Source organism: Leptonychotes weddellii, chromosome X (assembly GCF_054177405.1).
Source record: "Leptonychotes weddellii isolate Sample4059 chromosome X, ASM5417740v2, whole genome shotgun sequence".
Classification (NCBI taxonomy): domain Eukaryota; kingdom Metazoa; phylum Chordata; class Mammalia; order Carnivora; family Phocidae; genus Leptonychotes; species Leptonychotes weddellii.
In genome coordinates, this window is record NC_138385.1 from 66,764,545 (window position 1) to 66,785,112 (window position 20,568).

At 40.0% G+C, this 20,568-nt stretch overlaps 1 protein-coding gene across 18 annotated transcripts in view; it reads left to right on the plus strand.

The window, feature by feature from the left end:
• Window positions 1-939: 939 nt before the first annotated feature.
• Window positions 940-20,568, plus strand: part of HUWE1 (HECT, UBA and WWE domain containing E3 ubiquitin protein ligase 1) — a 165,086-nt gene continuing 145,457 nt past the window's right edge. For 14 of the 18 annotated variants that reach the window (XM_081808803.1, XM_081808815.1, XM_081808816.1 and 11 more), the window contains exons 1-3: window positions 940-1,050; window positions 1,250-1,354; window positions 7,042-7,178. The gene's annotated coding sequence lies outside the window, so the exon portion shown is untranslated. Of the gene's footprint in view, window positions 1,051-1,249; window positions 1,355-1,440; window positions 1,461-3,777; window positions 3,931-7,041; window positions 7,179-12,541; window positions 12,608-20,568 lie in introns of those variants that run through there. The other 4 variants (XM_081808807.1, XM_081808806.1, XM_081808804.1 and 1 more) reach the window with 4 other exon arrangements.

Below are 20,568 nucleotides of genomic sequence, written 5' to 3' on the forward strand. Positions count from 1 at the left end.
CTTGGTTAAATAATTAACATTAATGGAGTAACACTCACCCATTAAAAATAACACTGTAAAAATATGGATCAATCTCTCTCAAAAGGGGCCTCCATAAAGCCGAGATCATACACAAAATTTTTGTGTAAATATATATTTGGCGGGCAGTGGATCCATTCATCAGATTCGCAATTCGGGGCATGAACCACTGTTCTGTAGGGTTAGAATTAAAACTGGAAGGTGTAATTACAGTTTTTATTTCCTCTATGTTTCAAGAGTACTTTGGATAGTGCTTTTGTCTTTATACTTTAAAATACTGAATTAATACATGATTTTTTTTTAAAAATTCAAACCTTACCGAAGTATCTAAAATTGCAATTCAAAGCTCCCCTCTCCTCTCCACCTCTAATCTCATTCTGCAACCCAGATGAAGCACAGTTAATAGTTAGGGGTATCTCCTACAAAATTCTTTTTATTCCTATGCATTTACAGGTGCAAATCCTCTATAAACTCTTTGCCAGTTGCACTACCACCCCAAATAATACCAAGGAGAACAATAAAGAGAATGTTTGTTGAGAGCTTACTATGTGCCTGGAGTAAGTGTTCTAAGGGTTTGCCGGGGGATTCACTGTAGTTGGCGTCCCCGTCGTCTCCAGCCCTCCACACCGTGTCCCTGCTTGTCCTCTTGCCCCCCATTCTTCACAAAGCTGCGGGAGAGATTAATTTTTAAACGTGAATCAAATCAAATCACGTCACCCTTCAGTGGCTCCCATCGTGCCTCGAATCAAATCCAATTCCTTAGCGACCCTACTATCCTCTACCGTTGAGTATGTTGGACCCGGAATAGCTCAGGCGCAGCCCCTAAAGGGGACTCTGCTCCACCACGGAGGGAGTGCCCTCCCGAGGGGCAGGGGCGGGGCTTCTCAAGCGGCGGGGGTGGAGCCTCAGATCGGGTGTGAGGAGAGCCGGAGGGGTAGGTTTTTCGCGGAGGGCGAGCGAGGGGAGCAAGGCTGAAGCAGGGCCGCGGACCCGGCGCGCTCCTGCGGGCCCCGCAGAGCTACTGCCACCGAGGTGAGCGTCTTCCCCCGGGCTAGGGGGCGGGCTCTGCTCGCGAGGCCGTCCTCGGCTCCTCGTGGAGGGTTGCTCCCACGGGACTCTGCGCGGAGTCGTGGAGGTGGCGGCCTTGGGGAGCCAGCCGGAGAGGCTGGTGTAGGGGCCCGGCGGCCTGCCCCAGCCCTCCCTCAACCCCGCCTTCTCTCCCCTCCCCCAGGCCTCGGCCGGCGCCAGCAGAAAGCTAGCCGCATCTTCAGGGGCAGCGGGGCGGCAGGCAGCGCGGCGGGAGAGCGGCTGACAGTGCTGACAGTGGGGATGCGAGGTACCGGCGTTAGTCGTGGCCAAGTGGCCCTAGCGAGGGAGTAGAGGCCGGGCCTTCGGCGTTTCTCTCACAGGTTCTCGGAAGGCGGCCTCAGAGGAGGGGGAAGGTGAGGGGCCGGCAGGCAGGCTTCGCGGGTAACTACTAGGTGTTGTATATGTATGTTTTGGTATCTAAATGGTACTACACACACACACGCACAAACATTCATTTCGACTAATTGCTTTTTAAAAACTTAATATGTCTTGTAGATCTTCATATATCAGGGAATCTAAATTTATCTCATTTATAAACAGCTGCATTGTACGATTGTACTACAGTTTATTTAACCATTTCCCGATTGATGTACATTAGCTTGTTTCCCTTTGAAGGGGGGGAAGGGGGCTATTACAAGCAATGCTATAATGAATGGGTTTGTATATATACGTTTCATGCACATGTATGAGTATTTCCGTAGGAGAAATTCTTAGAAGAGTAATCGCTCCTCAAAGTGTATATGCATTTTGAATTTTGATAGATTTGTCCAAATTGCCTTCCCAAAAGGCTATACTGATTTACACTCTCCAATGTTGTGCAATATTGCCCATTTTTTCACAGTTGTGCCAACATGAATTATTATCAATCTTTGATAATTTGGGCCAATTTGAAGCGCAAAAAATGGTATGTCATTGTTTTCATTTGCATTTCTCTGATTACCAGTGAAATTGAACATATTTTTTATTTGTCCGATTACAAAAGTAAATAGGCAAATATGAAATATCTATAAGCAATAAGCATTTCAAAAATTTAATATTAATAACCCCATTCGCAGTAGCAAGAAAAATGAAAAAAAAACCTAGAACTACAAAACTTTATTGAGGTATATAATAGAAGAATGTTTGCATACATGGAGAAGGGATACCATGCTTCTTGATAAGAAGGCTCAATTTTGTAGTGATGCCCATTTTTCATATGTTGATTTATACAGTTGATGAAATTTCAATAAATATGCCAAGTTTTTGGAACTTAATGATTCTAAAGTTCATCCAGAAAAAAGATGGCTAAGAATAACCGAGAAAATATTTTAAAAGATAAGTAAAGATGGGGGTATTTGTACTACCAGCTATTAAAATGTACTCTAAAGGAAAAATATTTAAATTAGAATAGACAGAACAATGCATTAGAATAGAAAAGCCCACAAATCGAGCCAGATTGGATCCAAGATTTATTGGAGAAACATTGTTGGCTAGACGTGGAAAAACTGCCATATTAAAAACTGCAAGCACGCAACCCCCCCCCACCCCCAGCTTGAATTTTCCTTTGAGGACAGACTCCTTTGTTTGGCGAAAACCACTTTATTGGATCTTTTGGTTATGCCAAGGTAAAGCGTCAGGAGTTAAAAATTAGTGGCTTTAGAGCTAGAACTAACGATAGAGTGAGCCCTTCGTTACATTAAGATGGATTCAGTTTAGCCTGCAGTGCGGCGAGGGAAGGAGTCAGGATACTATGTCTTAAAGATTTTTTTCCCCGATCTAATGGGCAAAAATTGTTATGTCATTGTTTTCATTTGCATTTGCGAGCTTATTGTGAGACTGAACGTCTTTTATGTGTTAGTCCAGGATAATATGTGATTACTGGAGGCAGGTAACAATGGGAGACCCATTGCTCCTCTTCCAGAACGGAGTTTGGCTAATTGGTACAGCTCTGCCCGGAAGCGTGAGAATAAACAGGTTGACTTTTTAAATTTTCCTCAAGCACTAGGCTCTAGACACCTTAGATCGGGGGCGGAGGCAGTTTTCAGGACATGGCCGAGATTTGGCGCTGAGCTGTGTCATCGCGAGGTTTGGCAGCAAGCTCCGCAGTGGGTCGGAAACCTCGTGGTAGCCGAGATCCCTGCAGGACGGGAGGTTCCTCCCTTCCCCCGAAAAACTCCCAGTCATTTTCATGAAACCCCGCCTCTCTCCTTTTTAGGAGCGTGCACTAGGTCTCGCGAGATCTAGTGTTTCCTAAAGGCGAGGCGCGGGCGGCATCCTGCGGTGAATTCGAAGGTCTCGCAGAGACTAAAACGTAATATCGCGATAGTTCTCTCGGCGCATGCGGGAGCCGGCGGCGGCAGGTTGGCTCCGCCCCTCGGTGCTTCGTGAGGTTGTGCGTCATTTGCTTTTCGCTTCGCGTAGGGTGAGAGCGGAGCCGTAGCGACTTCGGCTTTGGTGGGAGGAGGGGTCTGGGAAGGGCTGGGCTCAGGCTTTTCCCGTCCGGTAAGAGGTTCTCGCGGGATCGCGCGGAGGCAGCTGCGGTTCGGCTACGGACTGCAGCAGCCGCGGAGGCGGCAGCAGCGTCTTCGGCTCGTGCTGTTCTTAGCCCGGTGAGTTCTCGCGCGAGCGGGGTTACGTCCTCGTGGGATCCGTTGGCGGTGGCGGAGGTAGCTTGGGGTAGGGGGGGCAGTGACTAGGGTCGGTCCGCCTGCTGTTAAGATGGCGGCGGAAGCTGATGTCTGTCCGGCCAGGACCCGAGACTGAGGTGTTGGCTGTCCGCGTTTGTGACGCTTCCCAGGCACCCGACGTTAAGGAGGTGACTGTTGGCGAAACACCGAGGTGCTGGTAAGCCGAACCTGAGGCAAAGACCACGCCGTCTCTGTTTGAGGCGACACCATTTCCCGGGCCTCGGTCGCGTGTGGGCCCGCCTTTGCCCCACCAATCGGTCAACGCCTCCGTTGTTGCCACCGCAGTGGGCGGGTTGGGAAGGGGGGGAGGGAGTCCTGGAGTTAGTTAGGGAGTGGGGCTGGGGGTTAGACTGGGCGGGGGGGGAAAGGGGACCAACCTGTGACGACTGGTTCCCTCCCCAGTACCTTTTTTCAGGCCTGCCTCTGTTCTCCGCCCCTTCAGCGGCCCAAATGAATCTAGTTTTTCTTGAGGTGGGCTCCACTTTCCCAGCTGCCTTGGTCTTTGAACTGAGATTTAGGGGTTAAGCTTTGGTGTCTCTGACGTGCTCCTCCCCCTTTTTCCCTAATTCTGTCCTCATCCACATGGATATTTGAGGCTCGTATTTAAGAGGGGGAGGCAAAGCTTTCCCTGTCACCCCCTCCCCAGCCCTACTAAGGAAGAGCTTGGCCCAAGCCCCTTAGCCAGTCCTGTCTCCCTCTTCTATTGGTCCCCTTGACGCAAGGCTTGAGTAGAGCCTTTCCCGTTTCGTGCATTTACTCCATCTTTGTGGACGGAACTATACAGTAGCCTTCCGTTTCCTCAGGTCTTCACGTTTGTATGACCCTGATTCGAGTACAGGACAGATTTCTGCAACTTTGCAGACTGCTCCACCACTCTTAGATGGAACAGTGAATGGGTTGGTGGTTGGATGATTGCAGACCTCTTGTTCTTGGGGCTCTTAGCCTTCCCTTCCTCATAACGCCCCTTCCCCACCCCCCCAAAAAAAAACTAAAGAAAAGGCTGTAGAGGATAATTCTCCAGTAAACCAACTTTTTGTCCTTCTCTGTCCCCTGCCATCCCTCTTTGCAGGCTCGGGAACCGCCCCTTTTCCCTGCCTTGCTTTGAGTTCCTGAGTCCTCTTGGTCTGTGGACCTCTATCTTTGCTGCTAACCACCTCTTAACATGTTTCTCACTTAATTCTTTTATCCCCCCACACCGTGTTCTTTTTTCAAGAGCTGAAACCCCTAGAGAGGAGATACCCTCCTCTCAGGCTCCACTACATTTCCCGTCTTCCATGTGCTAGAAAATAAAATAGTTTTGATTATCTTCTGACTCTCAATCATTGCCCTGTTCTACTTTTTTCTCTTCCCTTCCCCCATTCCACCATTACTATAGATGATTCCCTATCATTTGTTTTCTTTGTAGATTACATGTTCGGCATTTTCTGTTAAACCCAATGTTGCGTAGATTGAGGAGACCTCAACATTCTCCAGTCAAGGGAGGGACCCTGGTATGGTGGAAATAACTGTGTGCTTTGGGTTCACATCAAACTTTGTGACCTTGGGCAAATTTTCAGATTCTCAGTTTTTTCATCTGTATAATAGGGGTAGTAGCGCTTATAGTTGCTAGAATTAGACAATTTGTAAAGTGCCCAGCTTATGGTAGGCACACAATAAATTGTTACTTTTTCTAGGTATAAGAATAGGTTGGAAGATGGATCTGTGTCATATGGTAGTTTTATGATCTGGGAAAGAATAAGAGATTTTTATTCCTCTAAGTTTTTAGTGTGTATTTCTAGGCCAGCCCTGTCATTTTTGTAGTTTTTTCCTCCTCATGGGCCAAATTCTTTATCTCCAGTGGTTCATGATGTTTGATTGTGATTCCCACCTGTCTTAATCAACTAGTCTAGGAATTTTAGTGCAAAGTCACTATCTTGAAATGACCACTGGCCCTAAGGTTCCTGTCAAGAACCACACCCAGGTGCCTTTTAGAAGGGATGCCTCATCCCTTGCCTACTCCCTCTTTCCAATGCTTCAAAAAGAGTTTGTCCTATTATTCACTCAAAGATGAAATTCGTTGCCATGCTTTCCACAGTAATCAAGGGAACTTCTGCCAGCTAGTTTTCAGGTGTTCATACTGCTTTTCCCCTACCTCCTTTCTTTGGTTCCTCAGATCACTGTGGGGATCTGCTATTTGGCTATACCTACATAGGGTAATTCCTATCTGAGAGAATTTAGGAAAGTTGTTTGGAATACCAGGCTTCTTTCCCATAACGAATTACTGCCAGTTCTTTAATACACCACCTCCTGTTGTGTTTTGCCATTTTATATTTTTCAGCATTCTTTTTAAATAGAAGTGAGTGTATTCAGTTTGGAGGTAGTTTTTCTTACTGTTAATATTTTGATTAGACCAATATTAAACTGAACACTTTCATCTATTACTATTACCTTGGCCAGGTGATGGGGCTTGAAATAGGAATATGATGGTGAAAAATTTACCTAGGATTAAAGATTTACCATGGGTAACCATCTGGTAATTAACCATGTGGACACCAGTTTTGAGCTTTAGGGTTTGCTTTGTTCAACTTAAAGTGCTTTGGAGGTAATAGAATATTCCCTTTTTCATTGGAGGACAGGAGATCACTGTTTTGAGATACTGCCTTGGAGTTCTTTACGGTGGGTCAAGCAGTGAATCAGAAATTAAATCTTAATTTGATTCTTGTCATTCAGAACTAGAATAAACCTGGGAATGATAATCTAGGTGTGACCTAAAAGGTTTAATTTATTCTAGTAGGTCTCTAACAAGAGAGGAAGGAGTGGCAATAGCAGTCAAAAGCGTTGTCTAAGGTTCAGTGACAAAGTTCAACCTGAGTTTCCCAGGTGTTTATCAGTTGTCTCCCACTATGGCCAAAAAGCATGTGTGAAGGTGAAAAGTAGTTTTTAATGTTTTTTTCCCACAAAAAAATAATAAATTTAACATTGCCTTAGTATCAATTTATAGTGAGGATATAAAATTGTAATTACTTTCCCCTATCATTTCATTTGGGTTGAGGACTGAGTTGAGTTTTCAGGGGTGTTGTCTAAATGTCAGAATAGAATAATTGGTTTGGCTGTTGGTTCTGAATTCTTGTTACTGCTTAAAGCAGGTCCTTAAAAATGCAAATTGATATGTGAGGGCTATTGCTTAAGAAATAATAACTGTGATCATGTTTGAACATTGATATAATGGTAAACTCCCCCACACCCTAATAAATATGTTTCTTTTTCTCCCCACCTTTTTTTTTTGTAGGTCCTCCAATAGTCTGACCTGAGTGGGTTAGTACTCCAGAGGAACTAGCAGACCAACTTGGTCAGGAAGGTTCAGGAAGCTGTTGGAGAAGTGTTGGGATTTCCCACCAGGATGAGTATGATTGGCTGTGATTTTAGGTTAGTTTTTGTAGATCTTTGGGTAGTATTTGTATTTTACTTCCTGGAATGGGGGGGGGGGGGATATGTATTTCCATTCTGTAATTGAGCTACTTTGGTTTCTTTCATTGTTTGGATCTGATGCGGCATTGGCTGCTTCTCGTGTTATTGTTTAAATAAATTCCATCTGTACATGATTTTTAAATCACCCTAAAGCACCATTCAAAAAATAAAATTGCAAGATATTATGTCTAATCAATTCTTTTTCAGAGTTGTGAAAAATATCAAACACACACAAATCAGATAGTATAATGATCCCCCTGTGTATCCATCACCAGTTTGTGGGTGTTTTTTTAAAGATTTTTATTTATTTGACAGAGAAAGAGAGAGCACAAGTAGGCAGAGTGGCAGGCAGAGGGAGAGGGAGAGGCAGTCTCTCTGCTGATCAGGGAGCCAGACGTGGGGCTCGATCCCAGGACCCCAGGATCATGACCTGAGCCGAAGGCAGCCGCTTAACCAACTGAGCCACCCAGGTGCCCCTCCATCACCAGTTTTAACAGTTACCAGCTTGTAGGCATTCTGCTTCATCTGTACTTCTACCAACTGCCCCCACCCATTATTTTGAAATAAACCCCTGCTGGGGCGCCAAATAAACCCCTGCTGTCATATTTTACTTGCAAAATATTTATATGTCTGAAAGAGAAGGGCTCTTTAAACATAACCTTAAAACCATTATCACAACTCAAAAAATTCACAGTGATTTTTGAAGATAGCAAATATGAAGCTCATGTTCATATTTTAGTTTGAATTAGGGTCCAAAGAAAATCCATTTATCACAAAGGTGGATTGATGTGTATTTCTTAAGTCTATTTTAATCTGCAGGCTCCCTCCCTTTTTTATTCTTCTGATTTATTTGTTGAAGAAATTGTTCTGCAACTTCCATCACATTTGGTGATGGTATCCCAGAAGTGGTATCTAACCCGTTCTTAGTTACGTTAAAGACCCTGGAGGACCCCCATTATAATAGAACAAAGGCAATAATCTCCTGTATCCCAGTTGGGAGTTGATACTGCTGGCCTAGGCACTATCCCAAAATAACTAGTCATGGATTCCCTTTTTTGTGGCAGAGTCTGATTTAATTGATACCTGACCTCGGTTCCATGTCTTGGCCCTGCTTACTGCTCCACATGAAAAGTAGGCCTCCTTATGGAAGAAGCTAATGTTTCCTAGATAATGACCTAAGTATGCCTTTGGGATTTTTCATGGTTTCAATTTCCTTAGGTGGTTTAGTTATTTTTATACTATCTTACAATGTTGCTTTTTATTCTTTTGATGTTGGTATCTCAGCTGCTCTGACCCATAACTTCTAAGCTATTAAGACTTAGTGATGAGTTCTTTGACTATAATACAATTTTTGAAATGGCAGTACTAAATTTTTGAGAGCTTCCACTTACATCCTGATTTTCAGCTATTAATATGCAGCCATAGTTTTTCTGTTGTTATTTTTCATTTTCTTTTTTTTTTTTTAAGATTTTTTTATTTATTTGATAGAGACACAGCGAGAGAGGGAACACAAGCAGGGGGAGTGGGAGAGGGAGAAGCAGGCTTCCCACTGAGCAGGGAGCCCGATGCGGGGCTCGATCCCAGGACCCTGGAATCATGACCTGAGCCAAAGGCAGACACTTAACGACTGAGCCACCCAGGCGCCCCTCATTTTATTTCTTTTGGAAATGGTGATCCACGGCATAAAGTCCTTTAAACTGTTCATTTCTTTCCTTGTGCAGAATTGTTTATCTGGGCATCTACTGTATGTCCCTTCCATAGTCAAAACCTGGGAATGGAAGTTGGACATACAGGCTCCAGCCAGCCTTTGACTTAAGCACAAATGTGGGCAGAGCAAGGCCACTTGTGCCTACCTTTAAAATGAGAGCGATTCCAAGTTGAGAGAGGGTAGAGGTCATCATGAATGAAAGTTTTTGAGGTATTTAGATGAAACATGATTTTGAATCACCAGTGCTGTGGATCATGAATTCAGGGTTTTCAGTTCTTTATTCATTAATGGAGAAATCAGATTGCTAGTTGAAAAGTGACTATTTAAAAGAAGTGATTTCTTGGGAATTCCAGTGAAGTCCATTCATTCAACAAAAAATTTTTGAGCATTGAATATCATGGTTAGATATTTACTCCTGTCTTCAGTTTTCTGTAGTTATTGGGAAGTTTGAACAAGGTCACTACACCTTCTAATCCAGAGTTTTGAATCTGGGGTAACTAGATTTTTGGAACAGAGCTTTATGCAGTAGGCATTTCAATATTTGAATTGTTTCCAGAGTTCTTAACAGCTACAAGTTTATAATGGAAATGCTGTTGGTTTTTTTCTCTTTTGTTGTGTTTTCAACCATGGGTTCAAAGTATTATTGAAATGCCAAACTTGGTTGCTTTGAAAATGTGTGCCCTTCACATTCCAGGTTACATTTCCTGCTGTTAACATTAAGTTGTTAAAATCTGATGTGTAGCTGTAACCATATCAGGCTGCTTTGCAATGATCTCACTATCTATAAGGTTGATAGTCCCAAGTACTTGGGCTCTGGGTGTTTTGCTGTATTGTTCTCTGACTTGTTTCCTCAATGACTGGTTACCAGATGTTTATATGTTAATGTCAGGGATAATTCAGCTCAGAAGATTCTTTGGAAGCCCTCTCATTTGATGTGTCATAGGGGTTGAGTTGCTAAAACTTGATGTACTTGTTAACCAGCTTGGTCTTCTGGTTATAGAAATGCTTTCAGATAGTGTGAAAGAGTGGCTCTCTATGAGTAAAACAACTGTAGGTTTTGTTTGGGCTGTTAATACTGAGTGTTTTCACATTTTAGTGCCCTTAAAAAGTTTTTAATCATTTGGCTTAAAAATTACAGTGGTGACATGGATTGATCCCAGAATGTGATTTTATAAAAAGTTGGAATTTGTTTTAGCTTCTTAATGAATATTAAATGGAGATCAGTATTGTAGATGATTCAGTCTGGATTGCTGATTGGACTAGAGGAATGTGAAAGTTCTTTTTCAACCCCTAGATTCTGACAGTATAGTGACTAAAAGGGACTAGGAGTAGGGAGATTCAAATTATTCTGGAGTGACCTTTTAGTATAATCATTTAGATTTTAAAGATTGGTAAATGTGAACATAACTGCCATGAATTTATGTACCGTCTTTAGCATAACCCAGATTTTAAGTCCTTATAATTAGATACCTGAGATAATTGCTCTGGAAATACTGGAATATATTGTATTTGCTTATGTTTTGGCATGCTTTTGGAAGATTGCTTTTTTAATGATAACATTATTTGCTGTAATTATTTTATTATTTGCCTGTGTTTATAGTGAGACGTATTTCTCCTGGTCTTGCATTTTTTTTCCTCCACTAATTCTTCATTATTGCATTCTGCCAATTGAGTTCTTATAGGTTCTTAATCTTATAGTGATTAAGAACATGGATTCTGGAGCCAGACTCCCTAGGTTCAAGTTCTGAGCCCCCCCCCCACTTTTTTTTTTTTTTTACCATTTGTCATCTTGTGCAAATTATTTAACCTCTGTGCCACAGTTCTTAATCTGTAAAATGCTAATAGTGTTACCTACGTCATAGGGTTTTAGAGACATTTAGCTGAGTTAATGCATATAAAGTGCTTAGAACAGTAGCTCTGAAACTTTAGGGAACGTCAGAATCACCTAGAGGGCTTGCTAAAACAATCCTGGGCTCCAGCCCCAGAGCTTCCTATCCTATAGGTCTGGGAGGGGCCTGAGAATTTGCATTTCCAGCAAGTTCCCAGGAGATGCTGATGTTGATGGTCAGGGAATCAGTTAGAATAGAACAATGCTTGGCAGAGTGTTAACTGTTCTTTTTTTTTTTTTTTTTTTTTCTGGACTGTTTTCTCAGTCCCTGAGTAAAACACTTTCCAGTGCTGTTTAGTACTGCTTTGAGCTAGAAGCAGTTTTGAAATCCTTTGTTGCAGTGGTTCTCAAAATGTGGTCCCCAGATCAACAGCAGCAGCATCTGGGAACTTGTCAGAAATGCAAAATCTTGGGCTCCACCCCAGGCTTTATTTTAAAAGTGTGTCTTGGCTTAACTGGGGTGTCTTAGACTTTTTAAAACAGTTTTATTGAGATGTAATTCCCATACCATACAAGTCACCCATTTAAAGCATACAGTGGTTTTTAGTGTGTTCACAGTTGTACAACCATTACCACATCAATTTTAAAACATTTTCATCACCCCTAAAGGAAACCCAGTACCCATTAGTAGTGACTCCCCTTCTCTCTCCCAACCACCCCAGCCTTTGGCAACCATTAATTACTTGATATTTCCATGATTTGCCTAGTCTGGGCATTTCATACAAATAGAATCCTATCATACGTAAGCAGCTTTAATGTGATTAAAATGTTTTCCTTTTGTACAGATAGAATACAGATAGGGGAAACCACACCAAAACAAATTTACAGTTTAATAAATTATTTTAAGGCAACTTTTAAGGTATTTTAAGGTAACTTTCGTTACCATAACCCAACTCAAGAAATAGAACTTTGCCTGTTACACCATAAGTCCTTCCGTGTGCGCATCCCAATCACAGCATCTTCCCTCTCCAGAAAGTATCTGCTCTTCTGACTTTATAGTAATCACTTGTATTGTTCTGGTTTTATCATCCAAGTGTGCATCCCTGGACAGTATAATTTGCTTTATCTACTTTTTAAAACTTGGCGTATTTTAAATACCTGTAACTTCCCTTTCTTGGTTTTCCTTACACTATATTTGTTGAATAACTCAGGCCATTTGACCTGTGGAGTTTCCCACAGACTGAATTGGCTTATTGCATACTCAGTACAGTTACTACAAGTTCCTCTGTCCTTTATATTTCCTGCAAATTCACAGTGGATCCAGAGGCTTTTATAAATTCAGGTTCATGTCCTTTGGCAAGAATTGGCGGTGGTGTGTTTATTCACAACATTCGTTAAGTTGTAATGATGTCTTGAATTTTTTTTAATATTAACAGCCATTTCTGCCTAAGCTTAGATTGATTAGTTTATTGGGAATGTCAAAATGGTGATGTTCTAACTGTGTCATTTTGTTTTTGTATATTAGGTGGAATTTTATAAGGTTACTCAGTGATACAGTTTGTATGAGAAGGGTAGGACAAGTGCTGAATTTTTAATTTTTTTTCTGTCCACTTAATAGTTCTGTCACATTGGGCAAGTTAACCTATCCGTTGCCTCATCTGGGGAAAATACTTTATTTGTGGGGTTATTGGGGTTATATGGGGAAATGTACGTTGTTAGTACACTCTGTGTGGTCAGCCGATGGTCATTTCTTTAACATACTATTTCACTTAACCCCTCCAACAGCTCAGAGATGGGCAGTCACGGTGGTGAAGTGATGGCCAGTTAGCAAAGCCTGTCTGGACCCTTCAGGTCTGTGTTGGGATCATCAGTGGTGGGGAGGAAAGGGGTTTGTACTTTGATCATTTTGGGGCTGATTCTGTCTGGCCCTAGATAAGTGGGTGTTCCACCAGAGTAGTTTTTCACTTTGCCAAGCATTAGGAGTCACATTCATAACCTCTAAATGGTCTTATCCACTTCTGTGGTGACGTGTAATACATTGGTTGCCTTGATCTCCTTACCTCTACATAGCTCCCTACTGTTCAACTTTGTTCTGTTCAAGGTTCTGCTGTAACCTTAGTAACCTTAACCCATAATGAGTCTTCCTAATGGTCATCAGTATCACCACTGTTAACATACTTGAGTAGCACCGTATATAGCAGATTAGAAAAGAGGTAAATATTATCCCTTTTAACATTTTGTATATTATCTGAAGTATAGCATATGGCACATAGTAAGTGCTCAATAAATTTAAAGCCATTGTTTTTTAAATTAATAATATTATCTTTTTTTCCTCACATCTTAACCTCTTTTTAGTTCAGTAACCATTTACTGAGTTTTTAAGTACAAGGAGCTAGGGACATAAAATGAATGAGAGTTGGTTTCTTCACTTGAGAAACTCACAGTCCATTTAAGGACTGAGATAATGTTTAAAGTTCCTTAGCCTTTTCCTTTATGTTGTCATTTTTCCCCTGCTTTGTCCATGTGTGATATAACCTGTCTATTGTTTTTCAAAGCTCTCCTTAGCTCTGTATCCCCAGCCTTTGAGATTGCTGATCTGTGAGAAAGCCTGCAGTTGTCTTCTATGAATGGAGGGTAATATCAAGAAAAACCTTTGGGCCAAGATTGGATTTCAAAAGTGGCACATGTGGTTGACACTACAGTATCAGTTTATGGTCTTAAGATGGACCTATAACTGATTTTTCAGTCTCTATCCTATTGCTTTACCTCTCTTCCTTCCATCCTCTCCCTCCCCCCCCATCATTCCCCAAGATGTTTACTACATAAAGATAGAGGCTCCTATACCCAATTAGTGATTTATAAAGTATGTAAAGAGACAGCTGTACTTCATATAAACTAGGAATTGTATGTGCCTCAGGTTTCATTCTCACCTAGGAAATGGTGATCAAAAAGCCTACTTCATAAGTTGCTGTGAGCATTAAAGTGAGATGATGTATTACTTAAAATGTTTATATAGTATACTACAAAGATAAGGCGATTGTAATTTATGTAAAATAAATACTTAATAGCTATGTTACTTGGCAAATTACTTCATCACTGAGCTAGTTTCCTCATCCTTTAAATGAGGGTGATGATATCTCATTCTCTCAACAAATATTTGAGGACATACTCAATAATGCCAGATACTGGAAATTCAAAGATAAGCAACTAGAGAGAGGGAGGGTAGCATGGTCTACTAGGGGAAGGAGACTTGTAAATCACAGTCAAAGGGATTGGTACGGGGCACCTTGAGTGGCTCAGTCGTTGGGTGGCTCAGTCGTTAAGCATCTGCCTTCAGCTCAGGTCATGATCCTGGGGTCCTGGGATCTAGCCCCACATTGGGCTCCCTGCTTAGCGGGAAGCCTGCTTCTCGCTCTCCCACTCCCCTTGCTTGTGTTCCCTCTCTTGCTGTGTCTCTCTCTGTCAAATAAGTAAGATCTTTAAAAAAGAGAGATCGGTACAATGAGGAGGGGTGAACAGAATGTGCTATAGCCATTTATAGGAGGTCGTCAAGGATGTAACCCAGAATTTTGTTGGGGTTAAACAAGATACATGAAAAAAAGTACATCATGAACTCAAAAAATGCTTTATAAAAATGAAATTAGTTAAATGTATCCCAAATGAATCAATAGCCTCAAGCAGTATTTCATTTCTTAATAAGACGTGTGCTTTAGATGTGTTTATTTCTTTAAGCTGGATTTTATGAGCTCCTCTAGAGTGTTATGTGCTCCTATAATAGGGTATCCTGAAAGTACTACTTGCATCTAAAAGGATTTTTTCACCCACTTTTATCATTTTCTAGTTTCTGTTACTGAATTAATTTAGGAAAAACTAGAAAATGTGTTCTTATTTTGGGAAAAGATTCCTACTCCCACAAAAATATTCAGTCATCATTAACATTTTGGTTGGTGTGTTCCCATCTTAATGATAAGAGTAACATTTTAAAAATAAAAGCAGTAGAAAATTAGGGACAGGCTTTCCCAGAATAGGAACTAAAACTGGTAACAAGAAAAGATACTCAAACTAAATACCAGAAATGCAAATTAAAGTGAGATATTTTTTAACCATTAGATTGGCAAAAAAATAATTAGGTAATATCAAGTCATGGCAAGAATACAGGGATGAATATGGTCTTAGAATACTGCCCACAAGTGGTATAAGTTAATACAGCTATTTATGTGGAGATACTTGGCAAGCTGCAAGATAGTTATGTACTATATGGTGCTATTTATATATTTTTTAAAAACTAGGGTAAACTGATTATTTGGAAGGAGTGGTCAAGGGGAACTTTAGCTTTTTCTGTAATTGCATTTCTTTTTCTGAGAAACTTAAAATACACTGAAGAATACAGAGAATAATAAGACAAAAACCCTTTCCCTACCCACCCCCCCCCGAACTGATGATCTTTTTTTTTTTTTTAAGATTTTATTTATTTATTTGAGAGAGAGTACAAGCGGGGGCGGGCAGCAGAGGGAGAGGGAGAAGCAGACTTCCCACTGAGCACGGAGCCCGATGCGGGGCTCCATCCCAGGACCCTGGGATCATGACCTGAGCCAAAGGCAGCCACTTAACTGACTGAGCCACCCAGGCACCCCTGAACTGATCATCTTTAACATTTATTTTTGCCTCAAATCTTTTAGTGGGGAGGTGTGATATGAGGGGATATACTTAAGTACTTTAACTCAGTATTCCCCTCCCCACTATGATCTTTACCATTAATTGCTTGAATTTTTATACTGTGAGAATGGTATAAATGACTCATGTAAGTAGAAATTGAAAAACTGTGATGTTCACACAGCAGTTTATTACTTGTGTAATATTATTTGCATACTTCTCTAAAGTTTGTAAAATCATTTAATAAGAATGCTTTGGGAGTGGGACATTAGTCATTTGTTCATTTTATTGTAGTTCTTGTTTGAAAATGCTTTCCTGACTTTAAGTAACGTTTCTCATGATTATAGCGATATACATAGCTTATTGTTGAAAAAAAACACAATTAAGCACAGAAATCTCCTGCCATTCAGATAAATATTATTAGTATACTGGTACACAATATATTCTTCCAAGGCTTTTCTTTATGCCTGTGTAGCATACGCATACTTTTTTCCCCAAAACTTTACTCTTTAAAAATGTAATTCATAACCTTCCCTTCAACTTTTTATTGTGAAAATTTTTAAACATAAAAATGCTGAGGGCGCCTGGGTGGCTCAGTTGGTTAAGTGACTGCCTTCGGCTCGGGTCATGATCCTGGAGTCCTAGGATCGAGTCCCACATCGGGCTCCCTGCTCAGCAGGGAGTCTGCTTCTCCCTCTGACCCTCCCCCCTCTCATGCTCTATCTCATTCTCTCTCACAAATAAATAAATAAAATTTAAAATAAATAAATAAATAAATAAAAATGCTGAAAGAATAGCACATTGAGCATCAGTATATCACCAGCTATATCCAACAATAGTTAAAATTTGCTATATTTGATTTATATGTACATATGTGTGTTTAATTTTTTTGAAGCACATGAAGTAAGAGTGACATTTTATCCTTAAAAAAAAAAGTGACATTTCATCCTTTAATCCTTCAGCAAGCATGTCTTAATAAGGACCTACAATATCTACAATACCTTTTATCGCACCTGGGAAATTTGTTCTTTTCCTTAATATTATCTGATAGCCAGTCCATATTCACATTTCCTTAGTTGTCCCCAAATTGTCTTTTTAAAGCTGTTTCTCCAAACCAGTATAGAAATGGTATTTTTAAATTTGCTGTTCCCACTTAATATATTGATCTCTGTTCCTGTCATAATGTAATATGACAATATAATACTTCTGATGGCTGCATTATATTCTATTGTGTACATGATTTATCATTTATTAACCAATTCCCTATTTTCAAACCTTTAAGTTCTAGTTTTCCATGATCTTTAAACAATGCTTCCTAGCACACAGTAGGAATAAGTATTGAATAAAGGAAAGAAGCTTAAGAACATCTGAATGAGAAGTCTTTGTGACATTATGTTTACTTTCTTTAGAAATTTCTAGAACTGGAATGCAAAAATATAAAAGGCTTTTGGTACTTATTATCAAATTGCCCTTTAAAAAGACTATCCTGCATTATTCACTATGGTATGTTTAGTATATAATCCATGTTGACTTACAGTATGACAGCACCTCAGGGTAAGCCTTGATACATTAGTATTAGAAAAGAGCATAAACCTGGATAAATGCAGTTATCATTGATATAGATGGCTCTCTCCTTACATCTATACCTACTGCCATATTTTGTAGGGGCTGGCTTGACTCCTCCAACCTAGAGTGCCTTGTAGTCTTTTGACCTAATCTGGGGCTCCATTTCCCTGCTCCTCAAATTTCCTTAACTGTCTTGGCAAGGCCATCCTTAAGAGGAAGTATAGTCTGGAGGGATGTAGATATCACTTGAATGACAACCTTTTACATAGAGTATTTTAGATTTTTGCTTTTTAAAAGTAAAGGCAGGCTACCTGCATAGTTAATTCAAATCTCTACCTCTAGCAAAGCAAATTACCAGTGTCTTTAAAATGGTAGTCTTCTCCATGTCCAACAGAAGAGCTGAATAAGAGCCTATATTTGATATTATCCATATCAAACTCCTTTTATTTTATTTTATAGGCCCAGATTAGGGGAAATGATTTGTCCAAGATAACAAACATTGCTGGTTAGTGGTGGAGTTGGGCATTGAACCCAGGTTAACCTAGTCCAGTATTTTCACTATGCTGTATCTTTTCTTTCTTTTTTTTTTTTAAGATTTTATTTATTTATTTGAGAGAGAGAGAATGAGAGAGAGCACATGAGAGGGGGGAGGGTCAGAGGGAGAAGCAGACTCCCTGCCGAGCAGGGAGCCCGATGCGGGACTCGATCCAGGGACTCCAGGATCATGACCTGAGCCGAAGGCAGTCGCTTAACCAACTGAGCCACCCAGGCGCCCGCTGTATCTTTTCTTAAAACTGAACTTAATCTGTTTCTAAATGTGCCATCAGATGTCATCCATAGAAGTGCAGAATAAGTGGGCCCAACCTATAAGAAAGTTACCCCCAAAATGGGGAAATTTTAGGGGGAGGAAAAAGTCCAAAAACTCAGTTTCTTTGCCCTTTTGACTATGGCTGTACTTTTCAACATGGGGTCAATTTTGAGCTCTTTCATGGGACATTTCAATTTGGCCATGTGTTTCATGCATGTTTATGGATGCCATAAGCCTGTAGCTAGGACTGAATTTCCTGTTATAAAACTTTCAAATTAAAATGGTATTTTATAAGCCCATCTTTTTTCCCCCCAAGCCCATCTATTTATCCCTTTTCATTTGTTTTAAATTATAGAAGTGTTTGCTGTTACAAAACAAAGATTCAAGCAAAATAAACAGTTAAAAATTAGTGTCCCCCTCCCCAAATGATAGTCTTGTTTTATTCATACCACATTTCAAAAATCTGTTGATAATTTGTATATATTCTTTTATGCTTTTTATTACGTACTGTGCTTATTCATTTGTCATGTATATTTTTATATGTTAAAGCATATAGCTCAGCTCCATTCTTTTTAATCGTGCATTGCATTTCAAAGCATGGATCTACTATAATTTAATCATTCCCTGTTGTTGATCCTTAGAAGTAGAATTCATTCTGGGTCAAAGGGTGGTACCATTTAAATTTTTGATAGGTACTGCCAAAATGACCTCCAGAAAGGCTATATTGAACTGCCATTCCCACCAGCAGTGTCTGTCAGTGCCCTTTTCTCTACCTATATCTGCCAAAACAAGATAATTGTTGATCTTTTTAATTTTAACCAGTCTGATGAATGAGAAATAGCATCTCCTTGCTTTGGTTAGGATTTTTGTAATTATTAGAGAGGATGACCAAATGTTAGGATCTTCTGCAAATTGCAAGTTTGTGCGCTTTTACTTGGTTTTCAATCAGATTATTTGTCTTACTGAGTTTTGGGAGTTGTTTGTATATTAGAAATACCAGTCCTTTCTGTATCCTCTTAAAAATATTTTCTGTGTTTATGGTTTGGAATTTTTGTATGGTCATATCTGCCCTTTTGTTTTTTCTTTCCTTTATGGTTTCTAGGTTGTGTATCTTTCTTGGAAGATCTTTTCTTTGCCAAGATTGCAAGAATATTTATCTGCATTATCTTCTAAGAACACTTTTACAGTTTAGCTTTTTATGTTTAAGTAATGGTGTGAAGTAGGTGTGTGCTTTTTATTTTTGTCCAAATGGTTAACCAATAGTTCCTGTTTTGGGAGAGACTATTTGATTTTTAAATACATGCTCAGCTTAAAATTTGGAAAAATGTAGTTTGTTAAAACAAAAAAAGTTGGCATTTGTGCCAAGTAGAAAACCAGCTTGGCTACTTTTTGGTTTTTAGTTTTCGAGAATAATTCAAATTGTTCATGTGTAATACTTAACATTTGTCTTCAACTGAAGGCAAAGTGTTATAGACAGTGCTTTAAGAGATTTTAGTTACTTTATTTTCATTTTACATGTTTGAAGCTCAGATTGTCCTAAGATCACAAAGTCAGTTGGTGGCAGGGAACTAGAGTACCTTTGCATACTTTTCTTTCGTTTTCAGCAAACATCTTTCATGTTATAGATACAAATGTTTTAAAGCAGCAGATTGTTCACATTGTTTCATTTATTTAAAGAACATTGGAAATGCGTATGTGCCAGGCTGTGTGTGGTGCTGTTAAATTTACTCAAACAGAGCCAGTTTTGTCTATATGTTGGGACATATTTTTTTTCTAAAAGCGTTGTTTTAAAGTTTTCTTGTCAGTGAATTAATTTTAGCCTCATAATAAACCTGTGCAGTTGGAGTTACTTCATGTTGAAAGAAGTTTGCTGTCATGTTGATAATTGCCCTATTACTACTGTTCTTTTAAATCATATAGAAGAATCTTGGTCTCTCTGCATTCCAAATTCATTTGAACCAGCTCAAAATAGTTCACATACACTTAAAATCTCTGATTCTTAAGTTGTATGGCCCAGACAGTATTTAGTAGACTATTTAACCTTTGGAGAACTATAATTTACTGAGAATGAGACCCAGAGCTTCCCAGTCTCATGATCAAAGTTGAGTTTAACTTTTTGGTTCTTGTCAGTACTTTAAGCTAACAGTGTAGAGATCAGTACATGCTTTATGTTCTTTCATATGCAGATAACATGTAGAAAGTTTGAAAAGACCAGCTCTTGTTTGCTTTTGGGGGGTGTGTGTGTGTGTGTGTGTGTGTGTGTGTGTGTGTGTGTGGAATAGCCAGCATAAGATTGCTGCCCTTAGATTAATCTGAAGCTAAAAGAAATAGAACAAATAATAATATGGCTTACTCATTGCCTTGAGATGGACTGTGTTATTTATTTTACAGAGGTTACTGACTCAGCGAGGCATAGTAACTTGTCTAAGATCATACAGCTAATAAATGGAATTTAAGCCCATTTCTCTCCAACTCCCAGGCCTTTCCACTATGCTTTTGTCCTCTACTTCATTTTGACTTTCTTCAAGTTGTATTCCTCAATCTCTACCTTTAAACTTAAATAATCCACAATATACGGTAGCAAGTAAATACATTACTAAGGACTCTCACCCTCTCCCCATACAGATATATCTTTTGTCAGAATATTTTAAGGTATTAAAACCTAGCTTTTATTTAGAAATATGCTTAATCTAGGCTTTTGATAGAAGGTTTGGGCCTTTTCTACCTTTCTTCAGGATACATGACTAGAGGATTTTACCCAGGAATACAGAATTCCCTCTTATAC